The sequence below is a fragment of the Falco peregrinus genome, chromosome 10 (assembly GCF_023634155.1).
Source record: "Falco peregrinus isolate bFalPer1 chromosome 10, bFalPer1.pri, whole genome shotgun sequence".
In the NCBI taxonomy this organism is placed as follows: Eukaryota; Metazoa; Chordata; class Aves; order Falconiformes; family Falconidae; genus Falco; species Falco peregrinus.
The window spans coordinates 22,901,590-22,924,946 of NC_073730.1; the positions used below are offsets into that span (position 1 = coordinate 22,901,590).

Genomic DNA, 23,357 nt, shown 5'->3' on the forward strand with positions numbered 1-23,357 from the left:
AGTGTGAGCTGAGCACTTCCATTCACTTGTGTTTATTTCATAGAATTAAAACAAGAATAAGTGTTTTGCTTTATTTGTTGATGTCTGATTAGGAATTAGTGGAAGAAACTGAATCGCTGGTGTGATTAATGGTAGGTTTTGTTTCTGATGTATGAAAGGACTCATTGTCTGAGGCTTTTCCTCCATTGCACTCTGCCTAATCCTGCTGAAATCACGCTAACGATGGCAGTGCTTGAGGCTCCTTGTCTTGCTTTCCTGCGTGCTTAATCATACAGCTGGAAGAATTTCATCTTCCAAGGGATGGTTGCTTCTCATGCCGAATCTGCTGTCACATTGTAGGGGCCTTGCTAGGAAGGTGGGCATTAGTTTGGGGGGGGTCTCGGCGGGGAGAGGGTGGTTAATCTGAAATCTGCAAACTGATCTAATTTATGCTACATTTGGGTTCTGAATCTGGGCCTGATAGTTTTGTTAACACAAACTCTTTGCAGCCGTGGCTGAAGGAGGTGAGCTGCCTCATTCTAACTTTTTAATTCCTCCCAAATTTTTGTTAGATCCACTTCCTGCAGTTGCTGAGGTAGTACTTCTACAGGGAGGAACTTTAAAATTGCTAAGTGTGTGTTTTCAAAAGCAATTTAAAAAGTTGGAGATGCGTAGAAATGAAGACATTTCTAAAGTACATGGCAAGAAACTATAGTGGACACAACTGTTTCTTTTTGAGAAAAACCTGGAAGAAACACAATACCCCATCCCATGAACATTAGCCTGCCTTTTCCTCTGAATCAGGTTGTCACTCCAAGGTCTCAGAGTGATTTAAAAACATAAAATAAACTCCCCTGAGGAATCTATTAAAAATTATGTGGTTCACTGGACATTCAGTGCACGTTCAGTCTTGGAATCCATTACATGTCTGTAAAAAAATAGTCTCCGACGAAGTTGGTCTGAGTTGTGTCCCTTTTGGCAGGTGGGCGTGAGGGAATTCCGTTGTTTTATTTTCCAAACAGAAGTGTGCAGAATTAATATTGATTTTTATTATAGTTGTCTGCTAGAGCCACTGTATCCAGGGGTTGTATGTCAGTTCTGCTTTTCTAGTGGCAACGTTCCCTTTTTCTTTGGTTGAAGTCTGTAGTTGTGGAGCTCTGGAAGTAATTGGGAAACGCTGGTTTTTTTTTTTTTTTTAATCCTTTGAATTCAATTTGTAAAGCTTTATTACCTAGAATTAAATTCTTATCAGGTTGAAATGGGGCATAAATTCTTGTTGAATGGAGACAAATGCTATTAGGAATCGGTGAAACTAAGCTATATTTTTAATCCTAGATTTATTTTCATTTCTGCTGTTGTACATTGAAAACACTTTAGATCTACTTTGTCTACCTGTGTTGGTATTTTCTTGTTCTGATAATTTTTAATGGTTAAGTCTGGGAGAGACAATGTGTGTTGGATTCCCACTGACGGTGCGGTTGTGTGCTGTGACACGGGTTACGTTTCTGGGTGCCTGGTGTAGGTGTTGTCAGTTCCCATCAGCACGTGCTGCCTTTGTGTACCGAAGAGACTTCTCATGTTACTGAGCAAAAATATTTCTTTTGGAAGAACTTTCCCATGTTTTCAGCTCATGATGGAGAACTGTGACATCTGCTTTGTTCGTTTTTGATTGCAAATATTCATAGTTGCTCAGAGCTCAGTAGTTTTTCAGAGCCTAGAGTCAGGTAAGGACTTAAAACACAAATAATGGGCAATCCCTTTGGATATGCAAGTTTATTTGATTAACCCACCTGACCCACAGCATTCGAGAGCAGTTAAATATTTGGACAGGCAGCAGTCCTGTTAGTCATGTTTCACTGGGTGATGGCCACCTCCATTTCTGGTTTGCTGCTATTGCCAGGTCTTGTGCCATCTTGAAAGGGAGCTGGTGCGTGTGTGTGGGAGCACAGCGGGTGCTTTTGGGGGTGTTGCTGACCCAGGCTCCTGGGAGCAGCTGGGGATCCATGTTGCGGCAACAGCATCATCTGTGGTGGGTAAGGGATCGGAGGCAAGGGAGAAAATTGTTAATTGCAGATTGTCAACGCTGTGAAGGCTGGCTCGTAGATAAAGTTACTACCCTAAGCAGAAATAGCAACGCTGCCCTGAGAAGTGTAAAAGACTTGTCAAAACCTAATCTAATCTCCTGCATTAACTGTACATTGCAATAATGAATAAATGAAATTCCAGCAAGCTGAGATGGTCCAATTTTAATAACTTCTCAAAAAATCAGAATGAAGTATTGCACTGGAAGAGGCATATCAGGGTTATCCAAATTTCTTTCTATGGAATCGTTTTTAATTTTATGCGAGCGTACACTAATGGTTTAAGAACTCATTTGTCTCCTTGTCAGCTGCTTGACCGGTGTTTTAATACGAAAGACATGGGTTTATTTTGAACCGGTCTTGTTTTTCTGTAGGTGTTGCAGCCAGCTGGAAAATTGTTTGACTCTTTAACTGCTGTGGTTTTGATGCAGTGTCTACTGTAAGAATGTAAGATTTATGTAAAACCAGTAATGCTTTCAATTGTTGTATTTCCATCTAGATTCAGGGGAGGGGAGTAGCTCTTCATGCTGAAGCACTCAGTCTTGCCCTTTTTCTGAAGATCTGTGGTAACTCTCTGTATTATGACTAGGTAAAATTCCAGTCCTTGCCAAAATCTGAGGAAAGTAAGGAGAAAATAGCTGCTGCAATTGTAACTTGGTGCATTTCTGGATGCATTACTGAAGCTGTGCTGGTAGAAATATGGCTAGTAGGTTTTATGGGAGAAAAAGCTAGTACAAAAAAAAAAAAACCCCAAACCCTTTTGGGATTCAAATGTGTTTTTAAAAACACTGATAGTACCTTTCTGTCTATTCTGGCAAGAAAAGAACGTGATTGTAATGTGTTTTTGTCATACAGGTTTTGTGAGTGACTAGACAGGATTCAGCTCTGAATTCCTAACTTTGGAGTGTCCAAATTGTGCATAATTAACTTAAAAGTCAGGTTTTGGAGATGCAAATGTTTCAGAAGAAAATTAATGAGAAATCTAGTGTAATGTGCTACTGTTTTTCAGTATGGTTTTCTCACCTGAAATTACTGAGTTAGAACAATTTTAGATTTAAAATATTTATTAAATTTTGATTCTGAAATGAGCTGTGAACAAGTATTCTCCTGTATTTGTGGTCTCAAAGTGAAAAATGTTTTGATTAATAGAGCCACTACATTAGTTTTTATGGTAGTTTGCTGTGACACAAATGCAGTTTCTAGGTGTGCTTAAAGATGTGAGATTGGCAGACTTTCTGCTGTATCTTTTCACCTAATTGCTTTATGGGTGTGCATATAATCTTGTTAATTGAACCGTTTTTATGTGATCGCTAAAGCATCTCTGAATGGGTAAAAAGTGCTTTTTATGGACCGAGGGGTTCGTGGTGTGGTATCAGTTGTGCGGTGGGTGTTCGGGTGCTGCTGTTAAGAGAAGGACAGTATGGTGTTGCTCTGCATCTGCCTGGGGAAATGCAGTTGTCTGAGCCGTCGGAAAAGAAAACAAAATAGTTTGCCTTGGTGTGAAATAACTCACACAGCTCAGTTTCTCAGTGCTGTCTTTTGTGTGTGTCTGTGTGAGGAGCAAATGTGTTTGCAGGGTGGCTTTGTCCGTTAATGGCATGATGGAGGGGTGCAGAGCTCCTGGAGGGGATGACAGTAGGTGTTTGTCAGGTTGTTGTGCTTGCCTTCTGATGCCACAAGACCTTCTCAGAAGGGTTGTCTTGCTATAACTAGTGTGGGTAAGTGGAAATGAATGACTTCAGAGGAGGTTTAAGGTAAAGGCGAGTGTCACTATGAAGGTAACTCCAGGAGACCAGTCCAGCCAGCAGCTGTGGGCTGTTTCCTGAGCACTGGCTGTGACCCTTGGTGTGCATGGGCAAGCCATGAGAGCTACTGACAAGCTACAGAAATCCTGAGTGGATGGGTGGCCTCTTGCTTTGTTTAATAGTGGATTATTATTATTTTTTTTCTTTTTTTGAGGAGGGATGGACAAGATGCTGAGAGTTCCCCGCTACAACGCTTTTCAGATCCTTATTTGAAAGTGTTTTAAAGAAGGGACATCAGAGGCTGAGATACAAAGCAACCTTTTGAAGTTAAAAGTGGGTCTGCATGAAAATGAACTGCTTGTCTGTGGAAAGAGTCAAGTGTGAAAGGATAGGATGGTTTCACTAAATGAATTTGATAGTCTGAATAAGTGTGGCGAGGCAGAGAGGAGAATCTGGAAAGGTCAGGACTAAGCATGTGACTCTAGACGAGGCAGTGGAAAGACATGAAAGGAATTGAGTGGAAATGCCTCGGTTTACACTTTTTTTTACTTAGAAGAGATTTATTTATTTTGGTGAGGGTGGTCATAAAAAGGGAACTTTAGAAGCTTGCTGCGGAGAAGTGGGGAATCTGATTCCTTTGGGATCTTGTACCTTTTTCATTCAACTTTTGTGTGGTTTCAAATAGCTAAAAGATCAAAGTCCAAAGGAACTCCCTGTTACATGTGCAGTTCCATTTGTAGGACTGCTCTACTCTGCATGCTCTCCGCAGTGGACTGCTTCAGCAGCTTTTTGTCCCAAGTACAGGATTTCTTATTATTGCTGTCTTGGTTTCAGGGATCCATGTAACTTGCAGATTTTAACTCCTGTAGTTTGTGATATGTTTTCTAGGTCCCTGATACTGCTTAAAAGGGTAAAGTGTGTCGTATTTGTATTCGGTGTAGGTAAATGTGAGGTGATTTGCATTAGTAGCAGGAAACTGAACTGTTTGTACAAAGTGATGGACTGCAGGTTGACTGTCACTACTCGGGATGGGATCTTGAGACCAGCAGTAGTTCTGTCAAAGTATCAGCTCTCTGCTTAGCGGTGATCAAGCAAGCATATAAAATCTCAGAAAATGCTATGAAAAGAGTAAAGAATAAGATGGAAAGCATTGTTATGCCATGTCTAAATCCATGGTTTGTCCATACATTAGGTACTGTTTCATCTGCGCTTCATTTCATCTTAAGAGCAGATGGAAGAAGTATGGAGAAACACAACATGAGTCGTTAGAGATGTGGAATGGCTCCCATGTGACAAATGAATGGGAAAGGGATGGTTAAGAAGGGTGCAACAGAGGTCTGTGAAATCATGAGTAGGAGGGTTTGGCTGTTTCATCTCAGTGTTAAGAGCAAGGAGAAGTCAACTAAACTTTGTAGGAGCCAGGTTCAGACCCTGGAAGAAAGAAGTGGTTCTTCATACAGGGGTGGTAAGCCTGTGGAACTCCTGGAAAAGATCTGGGGACTACTCAGTGCCAGTCTGAGGAAATCTTTACCAGTGGAAGTATTGAAGGCTACAAAGGATCTTGGGGGAAATGCAGTTGTGCTTATCCTGTTCTTGTTCTTTTCTAGCCCTGCTTACAGGCTGTGTTGGAGGCAGGCTATTAGGCTAGCAGGACCTGCGGCGTGACCCAGCACATCCGTTTTTATGTTTGTGTCCTGTGCTTTGCCATGAACTCAGTGAACTTTGTGTCCCCAGTTTGCTTAACATAGGGCAAGCCCTCTGCAGTAAAGCCTTTGCCGTGGAACGAACTTTCTTGAGCAAGAGCAATGAATAGATAAGCTGCAGCTGGCAAAAGCTGAAAGCAAGAAGGGGGAGTTGCTGCTTTCCCGTTCCCAGTTGCTGTGGCTTACCTTATGCTATTTTGGTGTCTGGCCATTTCACTGAAGTAGCAGAAAAATAACTTCGGGGGGAGGGGAAGCGCTGAATAGCTGAATAGCTTTCCTGCTGGTTAGTGGATTAAAACAGTTCATAGGTGCAGCAAATGCCCAAGGCGATGGCACTGCACAGCCTGAGAGGAGGCGGTGAGGCGTCCTCCTTTTCACCACTAGTAAGCCGTGAGATAACTCCGATGTCTCGGGGCACAGCCCACCCATCTCCCAGCTGCAGTCTTCCCTTGCTTACGCTGACTTCAGTGATTGTTAAAGCAACTTGTGGAAGGCTACAGCTCAGTAATACAAAAGAAAACTATCAAGTTCTGCTGCAGTCTACAGTTTTTAGCAAGCTTAAATAGACCACAAATGGTGCTCAAGCAGGGCTCCAAGCCAGCATTGGGTAAATGGCAGCAGTGCCCAAACAGGCATGAGCAGTCCCTTTTGCAGTGGTGGCAACCTCTCTTGCAAAACCAGACAGCTGCTGCTATCAGTGTGTAGCTGCTTCCCACAATGTGGTAGAGGCTGTGACTCTCTTTGCTGTCCGAGACGCGTAAGCAGTGTCATTACCTGCCCCCTGTAACCTTGGGGTGCTCTGGAGTGAAAAGGGCACCTAAGTGTGCAGGTGGGCAGACGTTAACTTGCTTTTGCATTCAGGGGAGGATTAGGAAGTGTTTTCCAAAAGCATCTTGAGAAAAAGGGAAGGTGGTGGGAATTAGAGCTGGAGCAGAGTTTCTTCCTTAGTGTCTGTGGATGACATGGAGATGTTGCTTGCCCAGGGAACAGCAAAAAGCTAAGTTCTACTGCTTCTGTGAAAGTGGATTGTTTTCTGTTAGAATGAGTGCTTTTGTGTACAAAATGCTGATCAAGGTCTTAACACATTTAATGTGTGCAAAAAAGCAATATTTGCAAATGTGCCCGTTTGTTTTAAAAATGGATGGATCATGCTTTATGCCTCCTCCTTTTGACATCAGACCCCCCTGGAAGGCTGTGATCTTCAGGGCTTTTTATTTTTATTGGATAAGAACCAAAAAAGGCCACCATACAGAAAATGAAGAGAGATCTGCTTTCAGTTGAAGGGAGTTACCTTGTGAATGTCATAGGCACCTATGAGCAAGCAGCGGTGGAGGATAAAGATTTTTGTTTGGTTTCTTCTAAGGGAACTAACACTAGAGATTGATGGAAAAAATGTGTTTACTTTTAAAAAATATAATACAATATTAATGACTTACAACTATTCTGCAAATGTCTTCATCTTTCTAGGTAGAGCTTTGTACCTTACCCGTATCAAAAGAGATTTGCTCTACTGCTTCTATCTAGTGCTACATGTCAAAATAATTTTTCTCTCATGGACAGGCCAGCAAAATGTCATGTAGACTTTTTTCCATTATCCTTTTAGTACAGGCAGGTCAGCAGCACTTTATACAGGACTAGAAAATTTCCCTGCTTTTGCAAGGCTGTGTAAATAGGCATATCGGTGGCCTACTTTTCCACACTTCTGTAGTGTTTTAGAGTCTCACAAACTTACATTATTTTTTTTCTGAAAGCTTTACAATTCAGTTTTAAAACGGTGCTAATTCAGTGTGTCTAACTATCTGAAGATCATTAATAGCTTCTCTATTCAGTACAGATATGCAGTAAATGCTATTAAATAATTCACTTATTTTCCTCAACTTCTTTTTCTGGTGGCCTAGCTTTTAAAATCTTTCCTAAAATGTTGTTTGAAATCTTAATCTTATTTCTTCTTTAAAGATTAATTCCATAAGTGTGCAGTTTATGGAGGAGAATCTTCTATTATGGAAGAAACATACGCAACTTTTATGATGGATTTTGAAAATGTCAGTGTGAATATAGGCAGGACTGGTGATGGAAGATGGTTGTAGAAAAGTAGCACATTTTGTTTAGCTCTTGGAGCGTATGTGTTAAGGATGTGGATATTAAGGCAGGTAAAACAGGCTACATATATGGAAATATATTTAGAGTGGTGGAAAATGAAAGCATCTGAAGGTACTTTTTTTTTTTTTTTTAATTATTTTGGTCACAGTCACAAAAGCTGTCCAAAATTTAAACTATTCAGTGAAGGGAGTGGGTTATACTGTGACTTTGATAACTTTATTGTGAGGAGAAATTGCTCCCACAGGCCCACTATCAGGAGTTGCTTTTTGCAGGGAATGTGGCCTGGATTCATGGCATGCTTAGGCATTGGTCATCAGTCCTCAGCTTGGTTTTTATTTGGAATTTACACTGGCTCATTTCTTCATCTAGGGAACTGGTTCATGATGGGTGATTTGCAATACAGTCATTCTTTCCACATCGCCTGATAGCTGCCTTTATTCTACTCCTTGGTGCGCTGCCAGAAATAACAATTAAATCCAAACCTTTACCTGCATTTTATCGAGGGCAGATTTGAACTGATTTCTGATGAGATCTTTGTTCTTTGAGGATCATTGTGGTGTTTTGGACGTTTTCCAAATGTGTTTAATGGTCTTTGGTCTTCCGCCCCCCTGGCGCGCACAGGAGAAACTTGTGTTTTCTTGAGCTTGCTGACTGTTGCCCTGTGGTGGTTATTAGCCTGTCAGGACTCTGTGTGGGTCTGTGCTCGCCTCATTGTCCTCTGTCCCCACTGGACATGGTTAAAGGTGTTACCCCGTTCACACTAGTGGAGTATGACTTGGGTCACACTGTGTCTCTGTGAAGCATTGTGCTCAGGGTTACTGCATGAAGATTGTGGCCTCAAGCAGCAAACTCCTTAGCCAGGAGCCTGGAGAGGTCTGCACCTGGGGGAGAGTCAGTCTTTTCTCCAGGTTCGGAATTGTCCCAAATAGCTCCTTGTGGCCAGGGCTGAGTTTTGTTGGAACAGGCTGATTCATACCTGTTTTCCTTCTCACCTTGTGCTTCAGAGCAGAAGCTGCCTGGTGTATCCAAGACATCAGGAGGGCTTTGCCTGGCTGGACAGCCAGACCCTGTGGGTAAACCTCCAGGTTGGTTGTCCCAGTGGTGTAGAGCTCCAGGGCAGTGATAACCCAGCAGCTGTTGCAGTGGACGACAGCATGTGCTTGGAGGCTGCGCTGGGAAGCAGCAACGCAAGTGATGCGGTTGGGAGGGCGTTCTCCACCTGTGGTTTGTGCAGTGGTGTTTCTCGTGATGCTGAACAGCAGCTGGTGGGAGCTCTGCTTGCCCCCTCCTGGTCACAGAGCTGCTGGCAGAGTGCCTTGGCATGAGGCTGTGCTTGGTGAAGCTATGCTGAATCGTTATTCCCCTGAAACACACCGCTGCTGGGGCCCTTGGAGTTGTGTGTGCGCATTGCACTGCTTGCAGGCACCTGCCGATCAAATGAGTCCTTTGACTTCTGGTTAAAGATGGGAACAGAGGTTACTTGCCTGTGAGTGGAATCCTTGAAGATGTCCAGACCATGCATGTTCATTTGTCCTCCTGGACTTGCTGACCAGGGTTGGAAGGTGTACTCTAGTCCCAGCCCCTCACCCCGTGCCTGTGTGCGTGCAGAATCAGTGCTGGTGAATCTAAGGAAGTCTCCTCTCTCCTCTGCAGTGCTTTGTGGCTGCTCAGCTCGTAGTTGTGGGGCTGCGCATCTGGAATTTGGGTTGGTAGTAATGCTCTCGCTCACTGGTTCTCCATCAGGTATGCTCCTTTCCCTGCTCCATGGAGTTGCAGCTGCAGTGCTTGCATGCGGGGTTTCATGGCTGCCCCTTTCCACCTGTATTACTCATGCTAAAGACTATTTGTAGCTGCTAATGATTTGCTACAAAGACTGCTGCGGAAAGTGAAACATTGCCCAATTGAATATTTATTTTAGCCTGGAAAACAGCATTTGACTCATTCACAGCAGGATGCATAATATTTATAGTACTTGAAATGCTTGTAAATACTTGTTGCAAGCAACAATATAAGCAATGTTTTAAGCCACATGGAGCAGCTTAATCTCTCTGAAACTGTTCCCTGGATAAGTTTCTGATCTTATCAATACAGAAGACTGACTTGGGGTAATCTAATCAATGTTACTAATTTTTAAAGTAATAAAAATATAATTTGATATACCTCCAAATTGGCTGAAATACTTCTGTTGAAAGAGAAGTTCTTCAGATATCAAAATCCACTAATACTGTGTAAGTAAATAATAAAATGCTATTTGAGTTTTATTTAGTAGCTTTACATAAGGAATTAAAAGAGATGCCAGGAAAGGTGAACAGTGGTCATCTGTGGCTAGGAAGATTTCACATGAAGAGAAGCTGAACTGTTTTGCATCAAAAAAAGGCAAATCAGAAGGGGCATAAGAAGTCTAGAATGTAATAAATTATTTAGGGAATCTAGGTCAGGAGACTGTTCTTGCGTTGTGAGACAAAGGAAATCTAAAACACTTCGAAGTTGGTCAGTTCAAGATGAGTGAAATGAAAATTATTTTTATGGTGCGTGCAGGAGGACTGTAGCAATGTTTGTATGGGAGGTCAGTTTTTAAAGCTCAGAAGAGAGATATTTATATAGGTATTGGGATTTGTGAAAACATTTAAAGAAGAAACAGAATGTTGTGCTTCACTTCTCTTTGACCAATCCCTAACTGTTAAAAGAGTAGCATGAAGCTTAAGCTGAACTAGGCAGTGTTTTCTCTGTTGGAGGTTCTTGCATCTTCCCTCAAGCCCTGCAGTGTCTCTGTAACAGTTTGGTGGTAGCTGGGTGGGCTTCAAGGCTGATCCTGCCTTGCTTGTAGCATCCTCTGAGGGTGGACATCTTGTGCACCTCTGCAAGATCAGCAAAGTGCACTTTATAGGCTACTATGCAAGTAAAAATTAATAATAGGACATAGCCTTCCTCTGGGAAGCTGGCAGATCATGTCAACCACTTGATAGGTTTTTTATCTGCAGGTATAACTGTAATGAATTTTAATATTTAGATTAATATTGATATCTGGTGTGATTTTTGCTGAGTTGGTGCAGAGATTCTTGACTTCTGTGGATATTGGGTCAGGTCCCTTAAAGTCAATCCTATATCCTGTGCAAATTACTGTTTTAAAAGGTCTGTCTACCCTTACTTGATAGTTGTATACCATTGAATTAAAATATTTCAAATGACAAGTAGTAATCTTGCATGTTGTTGACATGGGAGGAATTGTCCAATTACCATGATCCCAAAAGTCTGCCCAAAAGGTTTGCCCAGCCAGCAGTATTTTTAGCAGTCTTTGTCTCTAAAGCAGGTCACATAGGTTCTTTTTAGCTACAACTTACTACTAAAATCTGCTTTGTTTTGGGAACACTACATTCATTTCTCAGAACTGGGGCAATTGCTGAAGGTCATCTTGGAGGAAAAAACTGTTTTTAAGCCTTGAGGTTTAACCTTGGGAGATATGATGGTGAAAACTCAACGTGCCAGGCAGAACTTATGTTGCAGTCAGCCTGACAAAAACTGTTGGAGCAAGTGATGATTGAACAGAAAGGACAGGAGAAAACAGGGGAGTTCAAAATTGTGTGGTTGATACATTGCTAAGTATATATAAAAAAATAATCCTGATTTTTTGATTGCAGGACAGCAAATTGGTCTTTAAAATGGGTATGTTGGTAAGGGAAAATACATATTTCTTTAAATTTGGTCTAATCTGCAGTTCAAAAGTACATATTTAGAACGAGTGTCTAAGCTAATGCTCAGCGGCAACGAATATATCTGGCAAAATTGCCACCCTTATGTTCATTCCTCTTTTCCTTGTGCAGAAGTAACCTGAAAACCATCTTGTATTTGAGAAAACTGCCATCGATGAGATCGCTGGGTTGCGGCACTGTTCGTGGCAAACCAATGGCACCACCTCTGTTGTGTGGCAGTAGGAGCATTCAATGAACATCACTGAGCAGTTATTTTAAAAGTTCTGGTATTAGTGAGTTCTAAAATCTCAGTGTCTAAATATGCTTGCAGTGTTGTTCTCTGAATAATGCATGCTCCTGAAATGGTCTGTACTGTGGAGAGGCAGGCTGGCTGAACGTGGAAAGGAGTGGGAAAACAAAGCGGGTGCAGCAGCTTGGATAGTCTAGCTTTCAGTTACGCTCTACGTTTTTCCTTTGAAAGACTTGACTGGGCTTGGTGTAGCTACAGCAGCAAAAGAAAACCATAGCTCTTACCCTGCAATGTTTGCATCCAGGTAGACAAAGTCCTGCGACATGCCTGATACTAAATGCCAGGGTAGTAGTCTGTTTTGAGCGCTTCTTTGGCATTCATGTTTATTGATATGTATAGGTGTTTGAGCTATGCAGGGAAAAATGTGGATTTTGCATGGAGAGGACAGATCCTTGACACTGTAGGAGAAGAAGGTTTTGTGCCTGCTTGGTGTTTCAGCCTCTGTTGCAGTGATAGTGAACTTCAAAGCCAGCCATCTGCTGGGAGGTGCGGTACCACTATGCTTATGTCTCATTGCTTTGCTTTTGTTAAAGAAAGCAACAAATTCATGCTGTGTTAAGATACAACAGGTAATTATAAAAAATTGGAAAACCCCACAAATTTTAACACTGCATATATGGTATTTCTTTTCTTTTGCTTATGTGTTCTGCAAACAGGAGGAGGTTTACCTTCCTCTTCCTCCATACATTTCTGGTCTGAAGATTGTGCTTGGAAGAAAAGAAATATTTACCTAATCATTGGCTGAGAAATTCATGACCTTCAGCCAACTTGAGAGCTACCCAGGCTCATTGTTTGGCCCTGATGTAGTGTTGCTTTGCACTATTTATAAGTGCCTGCCTCGCTGGGACTGTGCATGGTGTTCGCAGAACAAGCCCACGGTGTTTCCTGTGGGAGACCCTTCAGCACATCTGCAGCTTTCTGCTGCCCGTCTTGTTGGTGGGAGTGCTCTCTTCTCAAATGGTCATTTAAGTCTCTCTCGTGACTCTGGTTGTAATATTGGAGCTTTAGAAATGCTGTCACAAGGAAGCTTTCAGACGCTTATCCCTATTTTCCTTTCTTTTTAAATGTGTCCACCTACTACCGCATACTAGTCTGGATAAGCCCTGTCTCATCCCAGTGGTATTTGCATCCATTTTAATACTGCAGACTTCTGTATTTTTTTTTTCTATGTTGCTTGCTACCCAGAGTGGGCATATTTAGCTGTTGCTTCGCTCTTGCTTGATGTGGCATTTTTTTTTTGCATGTGCCGCCAAGGTTTCATTAATCTTTCTTGCTACCAGATCACACTGCAAACCTTGTAAGAATTTCTTGGCTCTTCAGTTTGTCACTCCCACTGAATATTTCTTTCAGATTATTTTCCTGTTGGATGTCTTCACTGCACTTTCCCAAGGAGAACCTTATTTTTAATTGCCTACTTCTCAACTTTCTCTGTCCTCGCCGGGGCTTGCAACTCGTAAATTTAGTATCATCCACAGATTTCAAGAACACACGTTTTACTCCTGTTCTGCATCATTAACTAAGATTTTTAAGTAAGAGAATATGTAAGAAGATTTCTTTTATCCTTGAGAGATAGTTTCAAAGATTTGGTATATGGTTTTAATTTTCTTTTGTTTATGTTTTTTGTACAGTGTTCTGTCTGTGTCAAAACTGGTTTCTTAAATAATTTTGAAAGTGTATCATTTGATACAGTCAAATGGTTTACTGACAGCCAAGTGTGTTTTATCTACTGTGTGGTTGCTATCAACAAATCACAATTCTCTAAAAAAGTGATGGGCTGTGTCAGATTGTGCTCATACTTTATAAATCTCATTTCTCATTTTGGTTGAAAGAAGATAATCATCTTCCAGGAGTGTTAGGCGCTGGTTTCTCCTATCTTAATAAAACTGTTCTTTCAGGAGCAGTAAAATTTGCTTGCTTATACGATAACAATTTTTGTGTGTTTTATTTTGGTGAAGCTGAGGTCTAAATATGTCTTTCATCTATAGATACTCCATGTCGTAAAGGAATTAGTGGCTCTGTCTACTAAGCTTGTTTGCTAATTTGTCTTCACTGGCTTAAGTCCTTGGAATAAATGATATTATGGAGTGGTTGTGATACGTATGTCTACATTTCCTAAGGCTTTTACTTGTAATTATTAATGCCCATTTGTAATGGCTATCAATTGGTACTTTACTGAGGTAATACAGATAAAAGCGTGGAACTGCAGTAGTGGGTATCGCCAGGAGTGTTTGCTGAGGATAGCTGTCTGTCATAATTTTGATTTCTCTGTGTTTGAGTTCGTATGTTTCTCACTGTAGGTGTCTGAAATTTTTACTTTGTGGTGCAGCTCATACTTGTCGCAGCTAAGTATCTGTGTGTGGGTGTGTGTGTATATATATAAAATGTTTTATAAGTTCATAATTACATTCTAATTGTCCAGTCTTTCCTTTATTTTCCCTTTTAAATTTTAAAAGGTGGTCAGTGTAGCAAGCTACTTGAGCTTTTAATTCCTCCTCCTTCATCATTTATTAATGGTCCAGCCTATCCTTGTAATGGCCACAAAACATTAGCTCGTTTGGCTTTTATGCTGTGCTTATCTTTCCCTGCAGGCTGTAACTGGCTGTGTAATTCTTGTTGGGGTGTCCTCCTCCTCCTCTTCTCCAGTACAGAGGCTTGTTGAGACGCAAATCTTGGTGTAGTCTCCCTGGCACCCACATTGATCACATCTCCATTCTTGCATCCTTGCCTTTGCGAAAGCCTGGACTTAGTAAACTTCTGGGTTATTTTGTAGATCTCGTGAGGTTGTTCCACACTCTTAATCCTTTCTTCCACCTCCACACACTTAATCCTTTTTTCCACTTGACCTTATTCTGCTTTTCATGCCACATGGCTTTTGTTCCTGAAATGAAACTCCAGGACTCTGATGGACAACTGGAATGGTAGTTCCCAGTTCACCTGTGTGCCAAATCCATAAAAGTATTTGACACCAAAACTTTTATTTTCTTGCATCGGTGGTAACTTGTTCTTCTTGGTAGGAAGCTGATTCAGGACAGGTTCCCTTCTTGAGAGATCTCTCATAGGTCTATTAAGTGGGCTTTGTGGGTTGTTGCTGCCCATTTTTTTTTTTTTTTTTTTTTTTTTTTTTAGTGTGGTGTGTTAATCAACAAGAAGCCAATCTGACTGTAGCCCTTAGGAGCCTGGAGTCTGTTCTCTGGGTGTGCTGTTGTTCGGTCCAGCAATGTTTTGTCATCTCCATCACCCACTCCTGAAGGCCCGTGATGAGTATCAGTATTCTCCCTCATTTCCTCTCCCTACCATTCATGCCCACCCAGTTTCTGTCGTAAATTCTTTCCTTAAACATTCCAAACTTGTTCTGAGTGTAAAATTTTTGTTCATCTGTAGTTGGGCAAAATGGCTTTAGCCTTTGTCTTTTGTAACTCAGATTTTGTTTGATAATTAAGTGCCATAGTCTCTCTTATTTATAATGTATTTCATTGCAGTTCTCATTTGCGTCATCTTTCTTGGTTCTGCTGCTGTCTGGGTTACTACCTCTTATTGGATACATGTGTTGGATTATTGTTTTCCTGCTTGTATTTTTCTGGATTGAAAAGGATGGGGTTTTTTTCTTTCTTTCCTGCTGTAATATATAATCTCATAGTCTCTGATGGTAGCTTTCAGTTTTCTAGACTCTCTCAGAAAATGTAATTGCAAGGTGTACTCCCATCTTTATATTAAATAAGATACTTAATACAGGCAGACAAAATTCTAATCCCTGTGGCAATGTACTGAACGTATTTGTTGGCATGTAGCATAGCTAACTATTTTAGTCGTTCAGCCATTCTTCAAACCACATCATGGGCTTGGTAGCTACAGTCATGCTTCTTCGGAGCTATGTTTTCCGGAGGAATTTTTCTCCCTGTGTTGGTGCTTACCTCTTTCAAGACTAGGAGAACTTTAGAACTTTAGAAGGTGATCTCCACTTATGCATAAAAATGAACATAGAGGTTCAAATTTCTTGCTGTGTGTTTGTGTGTTGTGTTTTGTTGGTGTGTGGTGGGTGTGTTTTTTTTTTTTTTTTTTTTTTTTGTGGTGGTGGTGTTTTGTGTGTGTGTGAAGTGCAGCTCGTTGTACCTGAAAGTTAAAAACTTTTGTTTTCTTTAGCCTGATGTACAGCCCCCAGGGGCTTTCTGGCTGACCTCACATGCTAAAAATGACCGTGAGCGTTGTGCTGTTCGTAGTTACGCTCTCCTGGTGGTTGGTTTTCATTCTCTTTCACAACCACCCAGTCGTGAAGATGTGGAAGTGACAAACAGGAGGAGGCTATGTTGCCTCTCCTGTGGAGGATGCACAAGTTGCAGTGGCACCGACCTGCTGTGCTCTAGGGAAGCTTGGAAGGTGAACTTCGCTCTTTCCAGAGTAAGTGAAAATTAGAAATGGACCTCAGACTAACTGTAACCGCATGGAAAATTATGCCTTGCATTAAGGCCTGAAAATTTAATATTAAATTACTGTTTTTCAAGCATCGTATTTTTGCTTACAGTATTTAAAAACAATCAAATTGCTGAACTCGAAGGTGTTCATTTACCACCTGGATCTAGAGTTACTAGAAACGTTAAATCAGCTGTAGCTTACTCTGCAGACAAAACAGCATTGCCCTGGTTTACATAGCGTATTTCACTTGTGGCCTTACTCATACACTGTTAAGCAACTGAAAGATTTATTTTTCTTGTACAAGATGGAAAGTTCATTTCCTACTGTATATGAATGAAAAATTCTTGAAATACGATGAGACTGTTTCAGGGTGTGGTAGGTAGATCTTTAGTTTAAATCCGATGGATTTAAAACAGAAAAATATGGTCAGATAAATCTTTTCCATTTCATGTGAACACTTTGAAAGACTTAAATCTTATAAGAGAAGCTGTTGCATACTTTTGAGCTCAATTTCTATCAAAATTCAACTGGAACAAGTAAAAAAAAAAAAGTAGTTGGTGAACAAAGAAGTTCTACATCTGATACCAAGCATAATTTCCCTAAAAATAGAAAGAGCGTGTGCATATATATGTACATGCAGAACATACACATGAACAGGTATTACAATTTACGCAGGTAGTTTAACCATATAAGTACTTTTTTAAATTGTGAAGTGTAGGTTTACAAGCAAATTGATGCTGACTGGTATCAAGCAATCAATAAGAAACAGCATTTTTTCTGGAAAGTAGCTGGAAAGCACAAAAGCAGACATAAATTAAAACTTTATTTAAATCACGGGAGAGAAATCCATTCTGTTTATCACCTTTTAAAAAACCCAATCATATATATACTGTTGAAGTAAATGGTATAAAATACTGGTTGGCAAATTTTTTTTGTAGCTGTTTGTTATGGAAAGTCTGGTCAAAGTGAGGAATGGGTCTGGTGTGATACCTGAAATTAGGACTATGTTCTGTGGTTTATCATCACTGAAAATGTGTTCTCCATCACTTGCTTCTTAGATAATCTTTGCATTTCAGCAGTCATATGGTAAGGATTTGCCTCTTGAAAGGATTTAGCCAGTTCACAATAGGCAGCTTATATACTGATACAAAGCCCAGGTAGGGAGGGGTGATTTAGGCATGGCAGACAACTTTGTTACGAAACCTAGGTTGATAAGGGAGATATTGGTAAGGAAGAAAACTTTACCTGCAAACATATAGCTCTTCACTTGAATGTAGATGCATTTGATGTGTGCAGGACCATGCTATGTAGGTATTTCAGAGAGAAGCTCCAAGTGTTGATTCTCCTATGTTTACTGAGGGGTTGTGTAGTGGATGCTGTCTAGAAAGCTCACAAAAGGATGTTACTTGCAAATTTTGCCTTGGTTTTAATTAACCAGAGCTTTTTTGTGGGCTACAGCTGCTGTTAAGCAGCCTCGAGGATGGCTGTCTTGCAGTCATCAGTCCATATTGTCAAGCTGTGCAGAAACAGAAGCATCAGTTTGCTGTGTTGTGCGGTAGTGGTTGTGGAGCAGCTGCAGGAGTGTTGAAGAACCAGCAGCACCACTGGCAACATGGCCAGTAGCTGCAGCTGTGCATGCTGCAGAGTGCCTGCAAAACTCATGGTGGTGGTGTGTTACTGGGCGTATGCATGTATGTATGTAGGTATGCAGCAAATGCATGCACTAACATGCAGCCAGCACACATTACTGAACATGAGACTTGAAAGCTGAGTGACTCTGAGCTCCTGCAACCAGGTCAGCAAATCCCACCGTTTGAGAACCAAGGGGTAACATAAGTGGCTTTAGGAAAATGGTGTGCACCCAGCAAACATTCTGTCTGGTCTAGAGGGCTCATCTCTCTTAAATTACTTGCTGTGTTGATTTTTGTATTAATTTTTGTAGCATAGTCTGTTAGAACATGTGCCTGCTAACACTGTGATTGAACATCTTATACCTGATAAGTTATGTAGTGATATTTGAGACTTACATTGCCTAGGAACGTGGCACAATTTCTGGAGTTTGAAATGTTGTGGGTTTGTCTTAAACCACAAGCTGTGCATTAACAAGTCTTAAGTGTCCACCTTTCACCTGCACCCACAGTGAAATGCTTCTTTCCTCCTCCCCTTCCTGGCCTCCATGTTGCATCTGTAAAAGAAAGAAAATACCTGACGAAGGAAGGCATGTTTCAATTGTACCTTAGTTTTGTGGTCTATAACCTTCATCTGTTCTGTGATTACAGAGATTTGGGGACAGGGAATTCTTGGGGAGAGTAAATCTTCTGTTTTCTTTTGCTAAGCTGGAAAAAAAATTATATTTTTTTGAGTATTTTCCAGTCCAGTAACTCAGAAGGATTAACTTTGCACTCTAATAAATAAAACAGCCAAGCAGATTTTGTCCAAATGTTTCTTTACTAGACTTAAATCCTAATCCTGGACTAAAATCTCACAGGCTTGTAGTAAAATTGTTCCAGACTAAAACTTGGCAAAGTAAAAAATCTCTGAAAGCACGGTTCACAATGGAAATGCTGATGCAAGCATAACTGGAGCATTGCAAACGCGACGCCATAAGAACAGCTTTGCATATTGCTCATGAATAGCTCAGAGGTAAAAGGATTAACACTTCTTAATACTGCTTTGAATCTGGTAGACTTTTTGCTTGCTGGACTCAACACAGATACTCTGTAGTGTATGGCTTCGTATATTAGCCTTTTATTCTGATCCCTTCCCCCCACCCCCCCCAGGCTGAGAAGCCTTTATTGCTGCAAACAGAAGCCTTTGTTACCTCGAATTTCCTGCATCACCTATTGGGATCCGTCAGGAGACAGAAATTAATACCAGAAATAACAATTTGAGCTCAGTGTGTAGCTGTTTAATTTGCAGACTAAAGGAACTTTTGCACTTTTCATATTTGAGGAGGAGGAGGGATGGGACTATTGGTGAGGGAGAGGAGGGGCTGGATCTCTTAAAATAAATGTGCACTGTCCAGTAAGGCTCTAGTACTGTGGGTAAAAAGCCCCATTAAAAAACCCAAACAAACCAAAATAACAAACCTGAAAATGAAGTGCTTCTTATGTTGATGGTGTCACTGAATCTGTGCCTGCAGACGTTTGGGTTTCTTTTTGGTTATAGCTAAAGCATTCTGAAGTGAGCATGTGTTTGTGTACAGTCTGTAAATGTTGATAGGTTTCTAGGCTTCTGTCTTGGAAGATTTTCATCATCTAAAACTTGCTGCTGCCACCTCAGCCCTTTTGTTTAGAAATGGTTACCAGTTCCTGTGAAAATGAGAGCAAAGAAAACCTTGAAGATCATCTTAACCAGCTCACGGTTGTGTGTGTGTGTGTGCTTGTATATGAGTTTATATATGTAAGCATGCACAGGCACACATATACATAGATATATAAATATCCTATTGCTGTTGCCATAGTCACTCTCTCGCTGGGCTTTATACCAGCAACTGTGCAAGGAGGTGTCAGCAGAACATGATGTATTTTAAATATAATCTGAAACACCATCCAGCAGCAAATCAGATGTTTATTAAAGGTCCCCTTCCTCCACCAAGATTTCACTCAATTTGCTTTCTCACAAAAGAGAACAAACTTGAAATACTTCAGTGTTTAAGCAAATAATATTTTATAAAAAGGGTGATATGCATGATTAAAGATAAAATACAAGGGTTCTGGCTGCTGATTATTTACAACAGGCATGGCCTGCAGACAGCTATGGTAAGAGAAGTGAATATATTCTAACTGTTAATCCACTTGACAACTGATAGCAACAGAAATTACATTGGCAAGAAAATAGAGAGAGGTCTTGTACAAACATGACATTAGTATTTTCTTTGAATTCTTTTTTTCTTTATTTTCTATAAAACTAAGATAAGTGTGCATATAGATCAAAGTAATTTGAATTGTATACCAGAAAAACCCTGTAGTTGTCATTGCTGTAATTTAAGTTGTTGGTATACCTTGCTGTTTCAGAACTTACGGTCTTGGTCATTTATTACTGGTGGTATCAGAGATTTTGATGTTGTTAATGGATTTAAGCGTGCTACAGTATGTGCTGTGTGTGGTGCTGTATATGTGAAAACTAAGGACATTATAGTAGTCTCTAATTTCTTTAGCTTTGAAAATTAGCAGATAAAAGAATAAGCAAGAAATCTATGTAGTTAAAATTCACAATGGAAAGGAAGATCCTTTAGGAAGGTTTGAGTTGGTCTGGGTGGTTATTAAAGTTACTGGTTAATATTTTTAATATAACTTCTGAAGTAGTTTTTATCAAAAGATCTAGGTGCATATTACAGACTAGTTTAGACTCATAACATCCCTGTGGCGAGCTGGGCAAGTATTTTCAAGAAACTGATGTCCAGAGATGCTTGCCACGTTTGCCTGTGCTAATTTGGAAAGCTTGGTCTTGTTTATGCTTGAAGTGAATGCAGATTAAGGTAGGGTGTAAGCACAGTAGTTGTTTCTTATTAATTAAATGTGCAGAAATTTTGTCTGGAACAAGAGCGTCTTGTTTCTGGTTAGCATATCCTCTTTGAAATGGCAGTCATTACAGAAAACTGCCCACTCGTGGCTTTAATAAAGAACTATTGTGTGAGCAGGAAGGTCCTTATTACTGAAGCTGGGGAAACAGAAGGTGGGGTTTCTTGCTTTTGGTCCTTTGTCCTGTCTGATGGACTGGTTGGTCCAACAAGTGGTCAGATGGTCTCAGGGAGTCAGTGGCCACAACAGACTGGAGAGGAGGCTTGCCAGTTTTTACTGGTGTTCAGCAGTTGAGGTGCATCCTGAGCCTGAGAGGTGTGATGCCCCCTTGGTGCTTCTCAGTTGTTATGTGAGCGAACACTTTACAAAAATGAAAGGACTCCATCTTGCACTGGGTGACATCAAATGTTGCTAGGGAGAAAAGTCTGTATTTTGTAGTTGCTGTAGTGAAACTCTACTGCAAGTCTGTGTCAACGTTTCCTGAAAACTGAGGAGACTTTGCAGCTGTTTCTCTGCGCCTCAGCATGCTGGTGGGCTGGAGAGGTCTCCTAAAATTTGAGTTAATATTGCTGTTTGTTAAGGAATTATTTTCCTTGTCTTTCTGACTGGTTGTTTAATGTAGCCAGGAGGCTTGTCTTGTTCCTGGGTGCAATTTCACAGCCCTGAAAACAGGCCCTTCTGATTGCCTTAAAAGATGTGCAATCATTGCTTTCACGCAAAGATGTTGCACAAATCCTTGTCTGTCCAGGTGTCCACCCAGGTACTTAGATACAGCAGCAGTACAGGCTGTTACAAAAGACTTGCATTTATTGATAGATTTTTTAATTTTCAGTTAATTCCTGTGGAAGTAGGACAGTAAAAGCCCCACTTCTTATACATGGAAACAGGGAATCTGGTGGATTAAATAACTTGACATTGAGTTTTTAGCTGAACTGAGAATGAAAATAAGGTCTCTTAAGTCTCTGCTTGGTACTAGGTATGCTAGTTTCTTTCTTGCTAATTAACCTAATACAATTTGCTGGTGTGGATACATCCATATTGTATTTATTTTGCCATATTTGGAAAAGATTTGACTTAAGATGTGGGGCATAGTTGGTCTGCAGAGAATTGGGTTGGTTTGAGTGAGCATACGTAAGTCCTCTCCTAAATGTGTTTGCAACCACTATGTGGAGCAGGAGAACCTCCTCGGCATGGTGGATTGATCCAGGTATATTAAGTGTCTGTTTAAAACAACAACAAGAACAAAAAAAGACAAAAAACCGCAGGCAAACCCAGCTCAACCCAAAACTTTACCCCCTGCTTTCGGTAGTTTTCTCTTGCCTTCAGTTTTGTTGGCAGATCTGCCAAATTTGAGTGTTGTGTGTCAATCTGAACTGATGTGGGGGTGAGGGGAGAACCTCTGTTGACACATGGATTAAAAAAGCACCCCTCACAGGGGCGTCTTGGGGTGGGCTGAAGGAGGGTGAGATCCCTGGGACAACTGTTGTTGGGGTGCAACTGGAGGCCATCACTGTGGCAGTAGGAAGAAAATGGAAATAAGAAAGGGAAAGCAATGAGATATTTGGATGTCCAAAGGCAGGCGGATTAAACACTTATAGCTTAGTACCTTATTAATTAGCACTTCTCTGTTTTCCTGGACCCTGTGAGTGACAGCTCAAATCTGTCTCTGGTTAAAGAGCAGTAAGACTTGTGGAACTTGGGTAAAGAAATGCAAGATGAGTGGTTCCACAGGGTCCCACCACTCTTCTGGTTGAGTGTCTGATGTTCCCTAGAGCAAAACAAGGGCACCAACAGCACAGGCCCTGCTGGCTTGCTGCCTTTTGCTACCGTGGGGTTTGGCTTCCTTGGTTTTGAGGATTACAGTGTGCCAGTATGGTGCCTCTGCCAGGCAAAAGCAGCCCCTCTGTCCATCTCATGGTCAGCATGAGAGCAGCACTGTATGTCAGTGACAATGGGTTGGACATGTTGGTCATAGGTTTTGGTCAACTGCCATAGCAATTGTCCTGAAATGTCTTACTTGAGCCTCCAACTGTCTGTATAATGGGGAGAATAAAAAGGCGTTGTATTTTAATGTTAGAAAAATTTAAGGAAGCATTCTGTAAGTGTAAAGTAATTCATAATTTATCAGGGATCAGTGAATGTCTTGCTTCTCCATTCTGAAGTGGGCATTGCTTGTTCGTGCTGTGGTCTGTTTGCTTGCAGTCTTTAGTGCTTGTTTGATCACTTAAGCAGCTCATGAGAGGACCCTTATAATACAGGGAAAAAGGCCAGTTTGAGGAGTCCTTGTATAATGTAAAATATTATGACTAGAAGACAGCACACAGCTTTTTGCCCTTGCAAAATCCTGCAGAAATATTTCCAAGGGTGTCTGCAGACCAGGATCAGTGGCAGCTTATGTGTGAGTGGAAACGGCTTTTGCTTCACTGACGTTCTGCTTGGAAGGTGCCGCGTCTCTCAAGCAGTGCTTGGTGTGATGCTGGTGTCTGGTAAATCTGGGAGGTTTACAGTCTCAAGTGTGGAATGAGAATTATGTTCTGCAAGCTTTCCATGATGTTTTTTGTATGATTCCCAAACAGAGATGAGGATTTCACATGGGTTGCTGGAAACACTTTTTTTTTTTCTTTGTCTGTTTTCTTTATTTATTTAAGGAGTAAGCTACCTCTGCTCCCCAGGCAAGTTAGGGTTCCTGGGTTTCTGTTCCGGTTTTGAGGCTGAAGCTGGGTTAAGACTTGTCTGCGTTGACCAGGGAGTGTTCTGGAATAGCTGCTGGTGGTAAGTAACCATCCTTATTGTGGGATAGTGTGCTTACAAAGTGGA

At 41.0% G+C, this 23,357-nt stretch overlaps 1 protein-coding gene across 7 annotated transcripts in view; it reads left to right on the forward strand.

The window, feature by feature from the left end:
- Positions 1-23,357, forward strand: part of PTPRF (protein tyrosine phosphatase receptor type F) — a 392,426-nt gene that overhangs the window by 9,398 nt on the left and 359,671 nt on the right. The window contains exon 1 of one of the 7 annotated variants that reach the window (XM_055815292.1): positions 1,882-2,008. The exons of the other annotated variants lie outside the window; for them this stretch is intronic. The gene's annotated coding sequence lies outside the window, so the exon portion shown is untranslated. Of the gene's footprint in view, positions 1-1,881; positions 2,009-23,357 lie in introns of those variants that run through there. 7 annotated transcript variants of the gene reach the window in all.